A 19,423-nucleotide genomic window follows, 5' to 3' on the forward strand; every position below is an offset into this window, starting at 1 on the left:
ATCCTTAAAACAGGTGGAAATTTAAGTTCAGGAGTACACTATTTGTTAAGAAGTGTAATGAATTGCACAATTAATTGATTGCAGAAATCTCTCAGAACAATGTGTGTCGGTCAACTACCGCCAATAGTTTCACATTTTCCCGTGTCAGGGAGGGAGACACCACCATTATGAGTATGCCTGCAACAGACCTGGCGTTCGCCGTGCCTAGCTGACGTGACGTCACGAACAAGCGCCGAGGCCTTCCTTTGAGTCGGTGTTGGTCTAGGGCGCCAAGAGCGTGTCGATTCCGGCCGCGGCCGCCAGCGAGACTTCGCGTGACGCCACGGAAGTACGAGACGGGCGAACGTTTCGCAATGAATGAACTACTGGAGCACGGAGCTAGTCTAATGTGAGGTAAAGACTCGGTGACTCAATGGGTCTCCCCCTCCACGGCCGGTCGACGACCCGAGTGACCGTCTGGCGGCGCGAGTAGCGATTGGCTGGCAGCCCCGGCTCCTCGGCACGCACGTGTGTCCGGCGGGAGGTGCGGCTGCAGGTATCGCTCCGGCCGCAAAAAGCCAGGTGGCTCGCCCGCGCACGCGCACACGGCCACACGGGCACCGCTACGTCCGGGAACCCGGCTGCGCTAACGGACCTCCGTGCTGGTGGCTGGCGGCTGTCGGCTGCCGGCCACTTTCCATCTCGGGCCGCGACGCTTTGCGCTCTGCTGCTTCCGAGACGCACCGCTCGGGCCTTTTCCTTTTTCCCGAGCGCCGCAGTGCGTCTTCCACGACTCATCTGATTAGCCTCGCTACCGGTCAGCCGGCAGCGGAGCAGCAAACCTGTCTCCGCCTCGCCCCGCCCCTCTGCGCCTGTACCGTTTAATCCACTGCTGCTGCTGCCGAGTTAAAGCCCGTTTTAAGCGAGCCACTGTCTTGTCTCGATCCACTGTTAGCCGTTAAGTGAGTCTGCTGCAGCGTCCTTGGTGCAACCTGACAGGTAGTCATAAAATTTTGACTAACACGTCGAACCCCGCAGTACTTCGTGATTGCTAAATATGTATGGGGATTCGATACGCGTCCTAATCTGCTTCTCTCCTCTCTCTCCCTAGGCGCTTCAGTCTAGAAGCGCGACCACTACGGTCGCAGGTTCGAATCTTGCCTCGGGCATGGATGTGTGTGATGTCCTTAGCTTAGTTAAGTTCAAGTAGTTCTAAGTTCTAAGGGACTGATGACCTCTTATGTTAAGACCCATAGTGCTTAGAGCCATTTTTGAACCCATCCCCCCCCCTCTCTCCCTAGCTCCAACTGGCCTCTATCTCTGTCTATCTCCACCTTCCCCATCTCTGTGTCCATTCCACCGCTTCCCCATATTTGCTTCACTCCATTCTCTGATAGTGAGCCTTGTTCATTGCTGTTGCAAATTCAGATTTCATTATATTACTATGTTAATCATAAGCCGATGAGCCACAAATACATCTTTCAAACCTCTGAAAACCAACTGCAAGGAAGAAACCAAGACCACTCGCTGTCGTGTATACAACTTTTGTTTAAAAATATATATAATGAGAAAGAATGTTTATGGGACAAAAAAGTTAAAGCTGCTGCGAGGAAGAAAACGAAACCGTACTTTTTCACAGCAAAGCTCTGAGTAGCATTTTCTTTCTCGCAGTGTGCACTGTCGTTTGGAAAAAAAATTTAATCTATGGCCGTCTGACTGTTCATTAAAGTATCATGTACAAATTTAAGTAAATCGGTCAAGAACTTTTCGAGATTGTGTTTGCCCATTTATATAGGCAACCACTTCTACCTAAAAATCTCGAGAAGCTCTTGACCGATTTGCATCAAATTAGTATTGTGTAACAAATAATTTGAAGTAAGTCGGTCAAGGGCATTTCAAGATTTTTAATAACAATATTATCACTTTTGTAAAAATTGTAGAGGGAGATAAAGAGGTGAATACACTAAGCAGATTCAGAAGGATGTAGGTTGCAGTAGGTACTGGCAGATTAAGAAGCTTCCACAGGATAGAGTAGCATGGAGAGCTGCATCAAACCAGTCTCCGGATCGAAGACGACAACAACAACATTACCCCTTTATGCATAACATCTACACTGAAGCGCCAAAAAAACCGGTATAGACATGCGTATTCAAATTCAGAGATATGTGGTAGTAAGTTCCTATGGGACCAAACTGCTAAGATCATCGGTCCTCAGAGATATGTAAACAGGCAGAATACGGCACCGCAGTCGGCAACGCCTATGTAAGACAGGTGTCTGTCACAGTTGTTAGACCGGTTACTGCGTGCTACAGTGGCAGGTTATCAAGATTTAAGTGAGTCTGAACGTGGAGTTATAGTCGGCGCACGAGACATGGGACACAGCGTCTCTGGGGTAGCAATAAAGAGGGGATTTTCCCCTACGACCATTTCACGAGTATACCGTGACTATCAGGAACCTGGTAAAACATCAGATCTCCAACATCACTGCAGCCGGAAAAAAATCCAGCAAGAATGGGACCAAAGACCGCCCGATCCGGTGTGACGGCCAGCTTGTGGATGGTTTGTAAGGCGGTTTTCCATCTACCTCGGCGAATGCGGGCTGGTTCCCCTTATTCCGCCTCAGCTACACTGTGTCGGCGATTGCCTGGTCGGACGAGTCTCGTTTCAAGTTGTATCGAGCGGATGGACGTGTACGGGTATGGAGACAACCTCATGAACCCATATATGCTGCATGGCAGCAGGGGACTTTTCAAACTGGTGGAAGCTCTGTAATGGTATAGGCCTATAGGGCGTGTGCAGTGGGAGCTAAACGGGACCCCAGATACGTCTAGATACGACTCTGACATCTGTAAACATCCTGTTTGATCACCTGCGCCGGCCGGAGTGGCCAAGCGGTTCTAGGCGCTACAGTCTGGAACCGCGAGACCAATGCGGTCGCAGCTTTGAATCCTGCCTCGGGCATGGATGTGTGTGGTGTCCTTAGGTTAGTTAGGTTTAAGTAGTTCTAAGTTCTAGGGGACTGATGACCTCAGAAGTTAAGTCCCATAGTGCTCAGAGCCATTTTTTTGATCACCTGCATCCATTCATGTCCATTGTGCTTTCCGACGGACTTGGGCAATTCCAGCTGGACAATGCAACACCACACTTGAGCAGAATTGATACAGAGTGGCTCCAGGAACACTCTTCCGAGTTTAAACACTTCCGCTGGCCACCAAACTCCCCAGACATGAACATCATTGAGCATACCTAGGATGCCTTGTAACGTGCTGTTCAGAAGAGATCTCCACGCCCACGTACTCGTAGGGATTTATGGGCAGCCCTTCAGGAGTCATGGTGTCAGTTCCCTCGAGCACTACTTCAGACTTTAGTCGAGTCCATGCCGCATCGTGTTGCGGCACTTCTTCGTGTTCGCGGGGCCCTACACCGTATTAGGCAGGTGTACCAGTTTCTTGCCTCTTCAGTGTATATATATATATATATTAAAAATATTTGGCCTACGTCTGTCCGAGTGTCCATTCGAGTATTGTGTAAACATTTTGGAGCGCTTCGGTCAAGAACATTCCGAGATTTTTCATAACAAAGCTTCCGCTGTATATATTACATGTACATGTGCATTTTTTAGAAATATGTCCGTCCGAATGTTTGTCGGAGTATTGTGTAAACATTTGAAGCTAATCAGTGAGTAAATTTTCGAGACATTTGACAGCAGAATTTCCCATTTATATACTACATATACAGGAAAGTTCATTAAACCATCGTGTAAAAAGTGGAAGTAAATCGGTCAAGAAGTTTTCCAGATTTTCGGTAACAATGTTCCCTATGCTAAACCGGACATAGTGTAGTATATTTGTACAAGCCCTCTGAACACAGGGGGATGTCATTTTGGATGACGGGACTCCCATGAGTTTACACAGTATACTGGTTATGAAGATGTAGAATAAATGGCTACACCTGATCAACAAAAATTCTGAAATAAACATCCTGGCTTATTTTCACGTTATCGTGAATGAGCAGATCCACGGCATGGTACGAAAATCACCAGCATGTAGATTGGGGAAACTGTCTTCTTCTCATCATCATGTGCCTCAGCATCTCCCCTCCCGCCCCCCCCCCCGCTTCCTCCCTCCCCCCTCCGCCTTTCTTGCACTCTCCTCCCCCCACCTCTCCCCCAAAAACACACACACACACTTCTTTAAACACCTAATTCAGTTTGCGATAACTAAAGCTCTATCTGATTGGTAGATTCCTTTCTTCTCTGTATGTGATTAGCCGGCCGCTGTGGCCGAGTGGTTCTAATCGCTTCAGACCGGAACCGCGCTGCTGCTACGGTCACAGGTTCGAATCCTGCCTCGGGCATGGATGTGTGTTATGTCCTTAGGTTAATTAGGTTTAAGTAGTCCTAAGTCTAGGGGACTGATAATCTCAGATGTTAAGTCCCATAGTGCTTAGAGCCATTTCAACCATTTGAACGGTTCATCGCTAACAGAAATTTATCTTAAGTGGTGAAATTTTATCTGTGTTTACTTTCAACAAGCAAGAAATGAGCGGCTAGATTCAAACTGTGGCCTCTCTTCTCACGAAGGTAATCCACGTGGAGGGCGTTTGAAAACTGCTGTGGAATGTCTTACGTTTATGGAGTCAGAGCTAAATGTGCAAAGAGTGCGCTTCCTTCCTGTCTAGTTCGTCTAAAATGTGTTACTTGCTCGACAGGCACTATGCTTGTACAGCCCGTGTTATTGGCATTTTGCAATAAGCGCCTTGCAAAATGCACGTTGCTGGAAGACCAGTTTCCTAAAATCTGTCACGCTCATTTCTTGCTTTGCGAAAATTATATCCAACTTTAAATGCACGAAAACAGTGTCTTAGTTGTCGCAGGTCATTTACCGGAACGATACGTATTTCTAATGCACGCGTTTCAGATCTGTTATTTTTTTGTAGTTACGCGATGATGCAACATCCATTTTTTTCCCTTCTCGCGCGAGTTCTTCCATGTAACGAAGCTTTCTGCGGCGTTCTTTGTCAAGAACTGGAAGCGGGACAGTAGTTGCGGAAAACTTCTCTCCGTACGACTTACGAAAACCTAAAATTTGTACAGGGCTAGTGGTAATTGACATAACGGCGCTGCGAGTAAATTACTGCAGACGTTCTCCCAGTTCTTTCTCCCTTTGCCTAGGTTATAACGCTACTTCCAGTCCTACAAGCTGTAATAATCTTGAAGTGGGTGCGGTTAATGAGTATGAGGTGCAAATCACCGTATCATATGCTATACGCGGAAATCCGCGGTCCAATTCAAGCGTCACTTTCGTCCGTCCTTGTAGCGGCTCCAGCCATCAACCACGCATCCGTAGCGGTGTGCGGCGCGAGACTAATTACACTACGTATTGCTCCGCGGATTTTAATGGGCGGTTCCAGATTAATCGCGTAATGAAATTATGCAATAGGAATAGCAACTTCGTAACTAGATCATCGCCATGCATATGTTACAGGTAGATCAGTATCCCGGTGCAGAAATTTCATTGTACGTAACGAAGTGAAAACGTATGATGAAATTTGGAATATGTAACGTTTAGATTGTTATCACATCTTTAAACGTGGTACTGCTACTGGTCATTTCCTTTCCATTTCCACTCGCAAATAGAGGGAGTGAAAACGACTCTCTGTCTGTCTGCCCCCGTACGAGCCCTACTTTCTCTTGTCTTCGTGTTTTTATTCGAAATGGACATAAGCGGCAGTAGAACTATTCAGCAGTCAGCTTCAAATACCAGTTTAGCAAATTTTTTCAATAATGTGTCTCGGAAAGAACGTTGCCTTCCCTCCAGGGATTCCCATTTGAATTCACGAAGCTTCTTCATAATACTCGCGTACTTATTGAACCTACCGGTAAGAAATCTAGCAGGCCGCCTCTAAATTGGCTCGATGTCTTCCTTTAATCCGACCAGTTGTCGAGAATAGGTCGTGCTAGTGTTTTACGTGCGCTCTCCTTTTCAGGCGAACCACTGTTTCCTAAAACTCGCCAATATGTCGAAGTCGACCAGTCGTGTTCCCTATAACGGTCTTTACGTACTCGTTTCATTTCGTATTGCCTTGCAACGTTACGCCTAGATATTTTATCGACCTGGCTCTGTGAAGTGGTACACTGCTAATACTGTATTCGAACATAACAGGATTGTTTTTGCTACTCATCCGCTTAAACTTAAATTGTTCCACATTCAGAGCAAAGTGCGATTCGGTATAGCAACACCTTTCCGTAAACCACACCGTCATCAGCAAACAACGGCAGTTTGCTGCTCAGCCTGTCAGATCATTTCTGTATACAGAGAATAATAGCAGTCCTATCACACTTCCCTGGGCGGTGCTGACGATACCCCTGTCGCTGATGAATGCGGACTGGATTCTGTTACTTAAGAAGTCTTCCAGTCACTCAGAAAACTGCGACCCTAATCCGTATTGTTGTACCTTCATAACAGTCTGCAGTGGGGTACCGTGTCAAATGCTTTTCGGAAATCTAAGAATATGGAGTCTACCTGTTGCCCTTCATCCATGGTTCGCAAGATAGCAAGTGAGAAAAGGGCAACGTGTGTCTCGCACGAGCATTGCTGTGTAAACCCATGCTCATTTGCGAACAGAACCTTTCACATGTCAAGAAAAATTATTATATTCGAATCGAGAATATGTTCAGGTATTTTGATGTTATGGATATTTTATGTCATTTTTCGGTCCTTTCCTTTACCCTTCTTGTATACAGGAGTAATCTGCGCTTTTTCTCCATTCTTTTGAGACTTTGCGCTGGCCGAGTGATTCGCGGTTAATGCAAGCTAAGTAAGCGACCAAAGCTGTAGAGTACTCTTTGTAAAACCGACCTGGGATTCCATCCGGACCTGGCGATTTGTTTGTTTTCAACTCTTTCAGTTGCTTCTCTACACCAGAGACGCCTGTTACTATGTCATCCGTACTGGATCCTTTACGATGGTTAAACGACACTTTGTGCTATGCCCCCGGGTGAACGATTTCTTAAGGGCAGAAATTTAAATCTCATATTGCTTTCTGCTATCTTCTATTGCCACGCCAATTAGATCGACGAGTGACTGGATAGGAGCCTTCGACCTGCCTAGCGATTTTCTCTGTTTCTCGGCATTATCTTTGGCTAAGGTACGACACTGGTGGATTTATGCTTCACACATCGGTATTTTTACAGACGCACGAATCTCTCTTAACTTTTGCTTGCCGTCGTTTGCGTATTCCCTTCTGTTGCGAGAGTACAGACAGCCTGTGCTTCCTCAGCGTTTTCCGAATCATGTTATTAAACCACAGTGGGTTTTCTCTGTCCTTAATCAACTTACTCGGCCCCTATATCGTTACAAGAGAACTGGATTTCTACCAAACTATTGAACAAGCGGGATTTCGGATATGGTTTTCGACTATGGATTCATTCAGACTATTTGCCTTCATCTTAAGGAAATAGCTGATGATAACATTATGTTTCACCTGGTCTTTACAAATTATCGAGGAGCTTTCGAATCCGAAGAGATTTCGGCAGTTTTGAAAGTCCTTGAAAATTCCAGAATAAATTCAAGGTACGTAAAGCCCCTGAAATAAATCTACGTGCAGGCAACAATGAAAAAGTGAATGAAGACGTACCTGACCATCAGTAATATCCCGATTGCCGAGGGAGTTTGCCAAGGTGACACCATCTCTTTGAAACTGTTCAACCTTACGTTGGAAGATGTATTCAAATCACTAGATTGGGGTGAGGAATGAAAAGCAATGGCTCATATTTGAACCGTCTGTGCTTTGCCGATGATGTGCTCAAAGTGAAGATTTTGAAGAGCTAAAGAGGGTGATACAAGAACTTGCTTCTGCATAGATAGGCTCGGAAATGAAAATTAATAAAACAAAAATACTAAGCGCGGACGAACAACCACTTACAGTCGGAAACTGGTCTATAGAATCTGTTGACGAATGCATCTATCTTGGCCACGAAATTAAACTAGGGAAAAACAATCAGAATGCAGAAATTCGTCCGAGAATAGGACCGAGCTGGGCAGCATTTCAGAAACTAACATTTATCCTGACCAACAAGGGCGTCCCAAATAACCTGAAGGCTGTGATCTACAATATGTGCGTCCTACCAGATACAGCCTGCGGACTGGAAACTATGACTCTGATTAAAGCGAGTGCTGTTAAACCGCAGCTAACATAACGAGCCATGGGGTGACAGGTGCTAGGAGTCAGCCTTAGGGACAGGATTCGTTAGTTGGAGAACAAAGGTAACAGACTGCCTAGGGAGAATTGCAAGCCTTTAGTGGTAATGTGTGGGACATCCAGCTCGACAAGTGGACCACTAGAATTGTTCGCTTTAGACCGTGGGACCACAAGAAAGACGTTGGAAGACCCCAAAAGAGATGGTCTGATAACGTGTTGGCGACTGGAACACAAGGGTACCAGGTGACTCAGAACAGAAGACAATGGAAACATATGAAAGATGCCTACATGCAGCAGCAGTGAATAAGATAGGGTGAAGAAGAAGAAGACCGCGACCTTTGATTTTTCATTTTGCAAGAGTAGAAAATAAAAAAAAGACACGCACAATTTGTTAAAAAGAATATTTGGTCGCACTAGCCATAACATAACATCCTAATTGGAAAAATATTCAAACATCTGTGGTGCACCTCAGGTGTAGGCGCCGCTGTAGCTGGCTGGCTGACTCAATTTAGAGGTCGGAGAAAGGCGTAGCCTTGTTACCTACCATAGGATCGTGGCTACTGAAGCACTCCAGTATCCAAAACAACCTTTAAGATCAGGAGAGCTCTATCTCAATCTCCCGAGTAAGGAATGACCATTGCGTCCTACATGAGCTGAAGTGTATATCGCAGTGCATGCCACAATACTGCGTTGGGTCTGCAGATACGTAACTTCGTTTATTTGAAGGATGAGGAAGCCCTACACCGCTGAAAATGCGTGCTGCCCATCAGAGGACTCCCTACTGTCCCCTATGCAAAATACGTTAAGTTACTGCGAAGGAAGTCTCTGACTGCGCGTTTGTGGTGTTGTACTCAAGTGTGGAACTGTACCCTATTAATAGGGTGTCATTTGGGAGTCATCGAAAGCACTCCAAAATTAGCGTATAAGGTTGAAGAAGGGAACCAGGTCAGTTTTTGGACTATGCTAACAAATTGCGGCTAGTATTGGAGTTGTTAGCGCAGTTGCAGCACAGCAAAGTCATCACCTGCACCAAATGCACAGGGTTCGCTCGTGTAACATACCAGAGTCGTCATTACTGTCACTGATTTAATTGTAAACTAGGCATCTCAATCTAACAAGTGTTCGAACCGGGTATCTACGAAAAAAGACCCCCGCGGAAACGTTTGTTGGCGCTCTGTTTCAGGTCTCATAAATAGTAAATAGTATCAAAACAAGTTTCGAATACTTACTAAGTTATCCGATGTTTTGAATCCGTCACGTTATAACTCGTGAAGTGAACGGGCGAACGTTGTGAGCTGCTCTCTTGGCTTCTTGAGTTGACCATCTTGTATGTGACGAGTTCACATCTCAACGATGAGTCTCACGAATATTTCCTGACAGATCTCCTTTGCAGACTGACTACAATTTCCTAGTGCCCTACCACTTAATCAAAGTCTGCCATCTGCTTTTCGTACCACTGAGACTGTGCAAGCGATGGCTACAAATCATTGTTCACAAGTATTTGTGCGAGTTAACCGACGCCAATAGTGAGTCACTGACATCGTAGTCATAGGACTCTACGTTTCCTTGTTATATGAAATACAGAATTTTACGTTTCTGGCCAAGTAAGGCCATTTGCCAGTCTTCGCACGACTTTGAAGTCTTATCAATACCTGACTGAATGTTTGTGCAGATTTTTCTGACAGTACTTGATTACAGATAACTTCGTCGTCTTCGAAGAAAAAAATGGTTCAAATGGCTCTAGGCACTATGGGACTTAACATCTGAGGTAATCAGTCCCCTAGATATAGAACTACTTAAACCTAACTAACCTAAGGACATCACACACATCCATGCCCGAGGCAGGATTCGAACCTGCGACCGTAGCAGTCGCGCAGTTCCAGACTGAAGCGCCTAGAACCGCTCGGGTCTTCGAAGAGTTTTAGATCACCAATAATATTGTCTGCATGGTCGTTAATGTATAACATAACGGCAGTGGCTCCAACACAATTTCCTGCGTTTGTTGACCACTCTCCATCCACGATAATGTGCTACAGACTTCCAACGAAGCAACACTTAATTCAGTCACTTGTAATTGCGAACAGTTTATTGCGAACAGTTAACTTCCCATCGATTATTATTCTTTAATATTAATCTGCAGGAAGTGGGAGATAAAGTGCTGAACTGGAGGTGGGACAACGTAGGAACTCGCAGAGCGATTTCTGCGGGGAGAACTGCCTCAGATAATGGCAATAATCCTTGGGAAGATGAATTATACGCCGCTTTCAGGCGACATTCATCAGTACCGGTAGTCTGGTAAAGTTAATGCTTGCCATACCTAACAATGGCAAACTCCATAGCGTCCCCGTATTTAAGAGAAAAGTGCGCTCTGAATGCCCGCGGTTTTGTTGAGACTTTAATATTGCCGCAATTTGTTGCTCGGCTCTCGGGCCGCAGGAACAATTCAGTTGTGGACAAAGCGAAGCACTCTTCTCGCTGGAAATCTTTTTCTGCTCGAGCCTCGGGGCGCAGTAATCGCTAATTGCGGCCCGTTTCGCAGAAATTCATACGTCAGCTGTATTTTGTTGCGGCCGGCATATTTCAGGCTGAACACGTGCTTTCCGCGACGGGACGGGCGGTGAGTCAGTGACAGTATCTGGCGCGGCTTTTGTGCCGCTGACGTTCTTGTTGTGGGGCCGCGCCGCGCCGAGCTGCTGGCGGGTTTTTGCGCTCGCCTGCTGTCACTGCCGACGCGGCGGCACGCGCTCCCGGCCGGAAAGCGGACTGTGTGCAAAGGGTCAGTGCGTCGCGTTCACACACGCCCGTCCCACTGCAGACGCAAACTCGTGGCAGAACAGCACTTTCCTTCAACTGACTCGCACAACAAAATGAAGGGTGTATCATCCGATTAAAATAAATAAATAAATAAATCGTAACTCTTATAAATGAGCAGTTCTAGGCGCTACAGTCTGGAACCGCGCGAGCGCTACGGTCGCAGGTTCGAATCCTGTCTCGGGCATGGATGTATGTGATGTGATTAGGTTAGGTAGGTTTAAGTAGTTTTAAGTTCTAGGGGACTGATGACCTCAGAAGTTAAGCCCCATAGTGCTCAGAGCCATTTATAAACATGTGCGAGAACAACGTACTGTTGTAAAGAACAAACCTTCGAGTTTTACATGGTTCCCGCTAGGTAGCGGCAGTGTGCGTCCACTACAGTTGTAGTAAAAATGTCGTCGGGACAACAGAAAGCGTTTTGTGGTCTACGTTTTGATCAGTGCCGGGCAATAATAACTATTCAGCGTGACTTTGGTACTAGGTATGACATAGATCCTCCTACAGCACATACCATTAGATGATGGCATGAGCAACTCCGCGAAGCAGGTTGTCTGTGTAAAGGCAGATCGCCGGACCGTTGTAAGGTGCCTCTTACGTGAGGAAGACATTTTTCCCAGTTTTAGTAAATTATTGTCTCTTATTTATGTATTCACGATAGTTAGGAAGTGCTGTAGTCCGTAGACGGCCATGAGTCGGAGAGCATTTTCCACGCTGGCTGGCTAGGTGACGAAGCGACCGTACAGTATGTCGCGCGTAGTGGGGTGGGGCTCGGCTCTGGACCGTAGCAACAAACGTCAGCCTGGGAAATATACATGACGGGAAGTACCGCCATGACAACATGAATCTAGGAGGAGCCTCTGGATGCTTAAAACTATTTATCATAATTTTGCTTCGTTAAAATTCACACCAGTTCATTAACAAATGCATATTTTAGTAAGTACGAACTTGATCGGAAATCCACGAACTGTGACGAAACTAGTAAGAGATACGGACTGCGCGCCAAAGTCGGCAGTCGGCAGTCGGCGTTAAGAGCTCTTCCTATCTTGTTCGATGGTAGCTATGCTCTCGGTTACGAGTAGTTCATTATTGATCTAATACGAATAAAAGTGATATTACGGCATTCTGAATGTTAATTTCGAACAAATAGATACCCCAAAGTTGATCAACAGCAATTTCAGATAATTAGCTTACACCGACAGAGACATCCAACGCGCCAATGAAGAATGTGCACGGGACGACATTTAGGAGAGCTGCACCGCGCACAGGTAGGAGGAAATCCGACGACACGACCCACCTTGGCGGATCAAGGAAGGTCCGACTTACACTCGCAAATTCCGGGTGGAAATGCTGACCGATTATACTGTACGTCACATATACCACCCTCTACGGACTAGCGGCTAAGCTGAGTAATAACAGTATCGGTTTAGAAGCGAGGGGATCTTGCACCGTCCCCGAGTGTCTAACACAGTCGTCATCCACGCTTAAGCCTTTAGTGGCGAGGCAACATTCCACTTGAACGGAAAGGTGAACCGTCATAATGTGGGAATATGGGGTACGGAACAACCACGTGAAGTTGTACAACATGAGAGGGACTCTCCAAAATTTAATGTGTTTTGCGCAGTTTCACGGGAAAAGGTGTATGGCTCAAATGGCTCTGAGCAGTATGGGACTTAACATCTATGGTCATCAGTCCCCCAGAACTTAGAACTACTTAAACCTAACTAACCTAAGGACAGCACACAACACCCAGCCATCACGAGGCAGAGAAAATCCCTGACCCCGCCGGGAATCGAACCCGGGAACCCGGGCGTGGGAAGCGAGAACGCTACCGCACGACCACGAGATGCGGGCAAAAGGTGGATGGTCCATTCTTTTTTGCCGAGAACATGTTGCAGGAAGAACATATCTCGACATGCTTGAGAACTTTCTTTTCCCACAGTTTGAGACTGATTGGAACGACTTCATTTACCAACAGGATGTGGCATCGCTACAGTGGCATCTGAAAGTGCGGGAATTTTTAAACGAAAGGATTGCTGAACGATGGATCGGTGTAACCGGACCAAATGATTCAGCCTTACATTACTGGCCTCCAAGGTGAACGGGCCTGGTTGTATGTGATTATTCTTGTGGGGGCTTATAAAAGACTCTGTTTATGTGCCTCCGTTACCCACAACAATAAATGAACTGAGACATCGCATAAAAGCAGCTATGCAAACAGTAACTCAAGACATGCTCGCTGAAATGTGGGAACAATTTGAATACCGCATCGACATAAGCCGTGCATCTCAAGTTTGGCATATTGAACACCAATAAAAACAAAAAACTAAATTTTTTTGAGTGTCCCGTTCGTCAAAAAACAAAATTCATTGTATATGTTTATTAGTTTCAGAAATATATACGTGCCAAATCTGATGATTCATTTTGATACACCCTGTACTCTGAAAATATCCCTCAACAACCTTCGAAAATTTGGCGGTGGAGTTCGGATTCACACTGTATACGCGTATGTACACTTCTGTTTATGAAAATTGTGGCACCCATGAGAAACTTCTTGAATTACTCCAAAATCTGAAGATTTGTAGAACAGTGGAACCGTAATACATTGTCAAGATTACAGAGAGATAGCTTGTACGTATGCTATGCAACGTCCTCTTTTTTTGTGATCGGACAGGTTTCCACGCTCAGTCGGAGGACAACCGTCAAACGAAGTGGAAATCTGCGAGTACCAGTGTACATCCTCGACGTCTGAGTGTACAATATCAGCACGTGAGTGAGTTTGAAAAAGTCAGAATGAGTAGTCTCCGGAAAACGGGCTTGTCGTACCATGACACGGTGGCTTGTACAGGGAGGAAAGAGTGGAGCTGGAAGTAGCCAATGACACCAGTGAGGCAAGAAAGCCGACACTACAAGAGGTCTCCCAGGCTGTGCACAAGTCAAAAAACAATCGAGCCCCTGGGAAAGGCAGCATAATCGCTGAATTAATAAAAACTCATGGTGAAGCTGTAATGAAGGAACTGCACGCATTAATATCAGATATATGGGAAACAGAAACTATGCCAGATAATTGGAGCCGGCCGGAGTGGCCGTGCGGTTCTAGGCGCTACAGTCTGGAGCCGAGCGAACGCTACGGTCGCAGGTTCGAATCCTGCCTCGAGCATGGATGTGTGTGATGTCCTTAGGTTAGTTAGGTTTAATTAGTTCTAAGTTCTAGGCGACTGATGACCTCAGAAGTTAAGTCGCATAGTGCTCAGAGCCATTTGAACCATTTTTTAGATAATTGGAAAACTGGAACAATAATACTCATTTATAAGAAAGGGGACAGAACAGCATTTGAAAACTATAGAGGTATAACACTCCTAAGGACAGCTTATAAGATCTTAACAAGTATATTAAACGAAACGATACAGAAGTGTGCAGAAGGCATACTAGGGGAATATCAGTTTGGCTTTCGACCAGACAGAGATACAACTGATGAAATATTTGCGATAAGACAAATGATGGAAAAGTTCTATGAATATGATATGGATCTGCATTTCCTATTCATCGACTTCAAACAAGCATTTGACGACATAAATCGGCAAGAACTATACAGAGTACTGGACGATGTTGGTACATGTGGTAAACTAATAAGACTAATCAGAATGACAATGACAGAGACAAGAGCAAAAGTAAAGGTCCTTAGCAGAACAAGTGAAAGCTTTGACTTTAATAAAGGCGTGAAGCAAGGTGATAGTCACTCCACTGTCCTATTCAATATAACCCTGCATAGTGTAGTAAATAAAATCAACAAAAGAGGCATCATATTTATGAAAACTAGCCAGACATGTGCATACGCTGATGACATTGCTATAGTAGGAGGAAAGATCAGTAGACTCCAAGAAACATACCGGCAATGAAAACAGAAGCCTTAAAGATAGGACTCATAGTAAATGAAAACAAAACAAAATATATGGTAATGTCACAATCTGAGGCCAGAAGAACCCCTAAAAATCTAAACATCAATGGGAAATGCTTCAAAGGAGTGTCCTCTTTTTAACTACTTGGGAGCCCTAATAACAAATGATAACAGTATTGGAAAGGCTATAATGGAAAGAGTACAAGCAGGAAACAGAACTTACTTTGCTATTATGCAACTTATCAGAAATAGCCTTGTTACAAGAAAAACAAAACTGTTAATATACAGGGTGAGTCACCTAACGTTACCGCTGGATATATTTCGTAAACTACATCAAATACTGACGAACCGACTCCACAGACCGAACGTGAGGAGAGGGGCTAGTGTAATTGTTTAATACAAACCATACAAAAATGCACGGAAGTATGTTTTTTAACACAAACCTACGTTTTTTTAAATGGAACCCCGTTAGTTTTGTTAGCACATCTGAACAAATAAACAAATAAGTAATCAGTGCCGTTTGTTGCATTGTAAAATGTTAATTACATCCGGAGATATTGTAACCTAAAGTTGACGCTTGAAGCCTCCGACGTTCAGTTGCGTGTTGTAACAAACACGGGCCACGGTCGGCGAGCAGCATCTGCAGGGACATGTTTACAATGACGACCTTGTTTACGAGTGTGGCTGTAGTGCACTGTTGTGGTTTGGTCTAGCTGTCGCAGTGTCCGCATGTAGCGCTTGCTGCTATTGTTATTCTGCATTCGTCTCCGCACGCAGACCAACTGTAGTACACCGTGTTACCAGACGTCTGTGATAGTGTAGTGTTGTAGGAACTGTGACCATGGTGTATTCGAACTCTGAAAAGGCGGAGATGATACTCATCTATGGCGAGTGTCGACGAAATGCAGCTGAAGCCTGCAGGGTGTATGCAGAACGGTACCCGGACAGAGTGCATCCAACGTGCCGCACATTGCAAAACATCTACCGCCAACTGTATGCAACAGGTATGGTCGTAGCAGGCAAACGGGTCCGTAACAGGCCCGTCACAGGAGAACCGGGCGCAGATGGTGTGTTAGCTGCTGTTGCCATGAACCCACACGTGAGTACACGGGACATAGCGAGAGCCGGTGGACTGAGTCAAAGTAGTGTCATGCGCATACTGCATCGTCACCGCTTTCACCCGTTTCATGTGTCGCTACATCAGCAATTACATGGTGATGACTTTAATAATCGTGTGCAATTCTGTCAATGGGCATTAACAGATAATGCGTTGCAGTTCTACCTGTTTACCGATGAAGCGGGTTTCACAAACCACGGGGCAGTGAATCTACGAAACATGCATTACTGGTCCGTGGACAATCCTCGCTGGCTCAGACAGGTAGAGCGACAGCGACCGTGGACTGTAAATGTATGGTACGGAATCATTGGCGACCACCTCATTGGTCCTCACTTCATTGCAGGAGCCCAAACAGCTGCAACATACATCGCGTTTCTACAGAATGATCTGCCAACGTTGCTCGAAAATGTCCCACCGGAAACGCGACGCCCGCATCTCGTGGTCGTGCGGTAGCGTTCTCGCTTCCCACGCCCGGGTTCCCGGGTTCGATTCCCGGCGGGGTCAGGGATTTTCTCTGCCTCGTGATGGCTGGGTGTTGTGTGCTGTCCTTAGGTTAGTTAGGTTTAAGTAGTTCTAAGTTCTAGGGGACTTATGACCACAGCAGTTGAGTCCCATAGTGCTCAGAGCCATTTGAACCATTTGAAACGCGACGACGTTTGTGGTATCAGCATGATGGTGCACCTGCACATTCCGCAATTAACACTAGGCTGACCCTTGACAGGATATACGACGAGCGTTTCATAGGACGTAGAGGACGCATAAATTGGCCAGCCCGTTCTCCTGATCTTACACCTCTGGACTTCTTTCTGTGGGGTACGTTAAAGGAGAATGTGTACCGTGATGTGCCTACAACCCCAGAGGATATGAAACAACGTATTGTGGCAGCCTGCGGCGACATTACACCAGATGTACTGCGGCGTGTACGACATTCATTACGCCAGAGATTGCAATTGTGTGCAGCAAATGATGGCCACCACATTGAACATCTATTGGCCTGACATGTCGGGACACACTCTATTCCACTCCGTAATTGAAAACGGAAACCACGTGTGTACATGTACCTCACCCCTCATGGTAATGCACATGTGCGTCAGTGAAAAAGACCAATAAAAAGGTGTTAGCATGTGGACGTAATGTACTGTTCCAGTCTCTTCTGTACCTAAGGTCCATCACCGTTCCCTTTGGATCCCTACATAATTCGGTGCTCTCCGATACACACGATCGAACAGCGGAGGAGTGGTACTCAAGCGTCAACTTTAGGTAACATTTTACAATGCAACAAACGGCACTGATTACGTATTTGTTTATATGTTCAGATGTGCTAACAAAACTAACGGGGTTCCATTTAAAAAAAACGTAGGTTTGTGTTAAAAAACATACTTCCGTGCATTTTTGTATGGTTTGTATTAACCAATTACACTAGCCCCTCTCCTCACGTTCGGTCTGTGGAATCGATTCGTCAGTATTTGGTGTGGTTTACGAAATATATCCAGCGGTAATGTTAGGTGACTCACCCTGTATAATTCCCTAGTCCGTCCAGTTATCACATACGGGTCAGAGGTATAGACATTGACAGAACATGATAAAAATGCACTAAGAACCATATAGCGGAAAATACTACACAAAGTCTGTGGGCCAATAAGGGAGGAAGAAGGCTGGAGAATTCGCTACAATGCCGAATTACAAGAGATAATACAAGATAAGGACATAGTAAAATTTGTGAAACCACAGCGAATACGATGGCTAGGACGCCTGGAGAGAATGGCAGAGGATAAAATTCCAAAGAAAATTATGAAAGGTGGGATCCATTCAACTAGGCGAAAAGGGAGACCTAGAAGAAGATGGATTGACGACGTAATAATGGATCTCACCAGTGTGGGAGTCCGGGGGTGGAAAAGAGCAGCAAATAACCGAGAAGTGCGGAGGAAGATCGTTGAAGAAGCCAAGGCTCACCAAGAGCTGTAGCGCTACTGAAGAAGAAGAGCAAGAAGAAGAAGAAAAAGTTGTGTCTGCAGTTAAGCTCCAAGAAACCACGGAGAATTTCTTTTTACTTACTGCTTAATTATCAGTACTAACATGTGCTCTGCGTCCAGAACATTTTCTCATCCCGCGCACACACTTAACATATACAAGTTTCAGCTGTTTGTCACTCCCAGAGCCTAAAAGTACCTACCAGGTAACTGGTTAATATGCTCAGACAATCAAGCATTGTGTGATACATATGCAGCTGGGAATGCAAATTGATGACGCTGTCAAGCGGGGTATTGTTACTTAGGTAACCTTTCGGGAGAACGGATGTGTTGCGATTATGGCAAGCAAAAATATAATACAAAGGTTGTTTTTAAATCGGGGAATAACAGAAAAAAGCTGAATTTCGGATAGACCACAGCTCTGAATAAGTAACCGATACAGCATTTCATACACCTTCGTTAGGATGCTAAAATAAAAAAAAAGGCATTAAAACAAGAGTACTGAAGAGCGGCGCGAAGATCAAAGACACATTAAAGTTGGAAATAGTAGAGAGGACACAACGTACAGAGGAATCCTCGCGGTTTATGGAGTTTAAACCCAGCAATTAAGTTATACAACTGTTGTGAACAGGTCGTTGAGTTTTTTTCTCTTGTCTGCGTGCCAGTTTTTGTCTCGCCGAGCCTGAAGAAATGGCAGCCTCAAGCGTTCTCAGACCAGAGCAGCGACCCTCACAAGGTCGACCTCCGGGAAGACTGGTTCTCTGCTAAGTAGAACTGAGATTCTTTGCTACAGATTGCTAAAATAATACGGTTTTTACGGTGCGCGCAATAATTATTTTTCAATTTTGCGGCTGAAAAAAGCTGAAACCACAGTTGCTGAAAATAAACCATCCGCTATTGTCCCAAGGTGCCAACTAAGACTCAGTCCGCACGGTGATCCGGACTAATTAAATTTACAGAGATTAGTCATACCATAATAATAAGAGCACCCACCTAATAAGGAGCAGTGCAAACGTCTGTACCCAAAACGTCTCTAATGCTCCTCGTTATCGACGAATACAAATAACTGAATGGTGCTCACTGGGTTTTTGTACCATTCCTCGCAAAGAAATCGTTTCCGTTCCTGCGGCAAGAGTGCCCATCATTTCATTTAGCAAGTGGGATCCTAGAAAAAGGACTCAGTTCCTTGCAGTATCGAAAAAATCGTAGTCGATTCTACTGACAAAATAATCCACGGGTATGGTGGGGGCTGTTGATCTCAGCAGGTGGTGACAGGTTAGTTCGCCGTAATCGTGTGTTCTTTGGACACCAGTAGCCGGCAGTATGCCCGTGGATTACTTTTCCATCAAATACGCTGGGAGAAACTGAAGAACCACAAGCAATGGATTGTTAAACTGATTCCTTAATTAGTTATGTTAGTAAATTGGAAGGGACGCACGACGTAAC

Source organism: Schistocerca nitens, chromosome 7 (genome assembly GCF_023898315.1).
Source record: "Schistocerca nitens isolate TAMUIC-IGC-003100 chromosome 7, iqSchNite1.1, whole genome shotgun sequence".
Lineage (NCBI taxonomy): Eukaryota > Metazoa > Arthropoda > Insecta > Orthoptera > Acrididae > Schistocerca > Schistocerca nitens.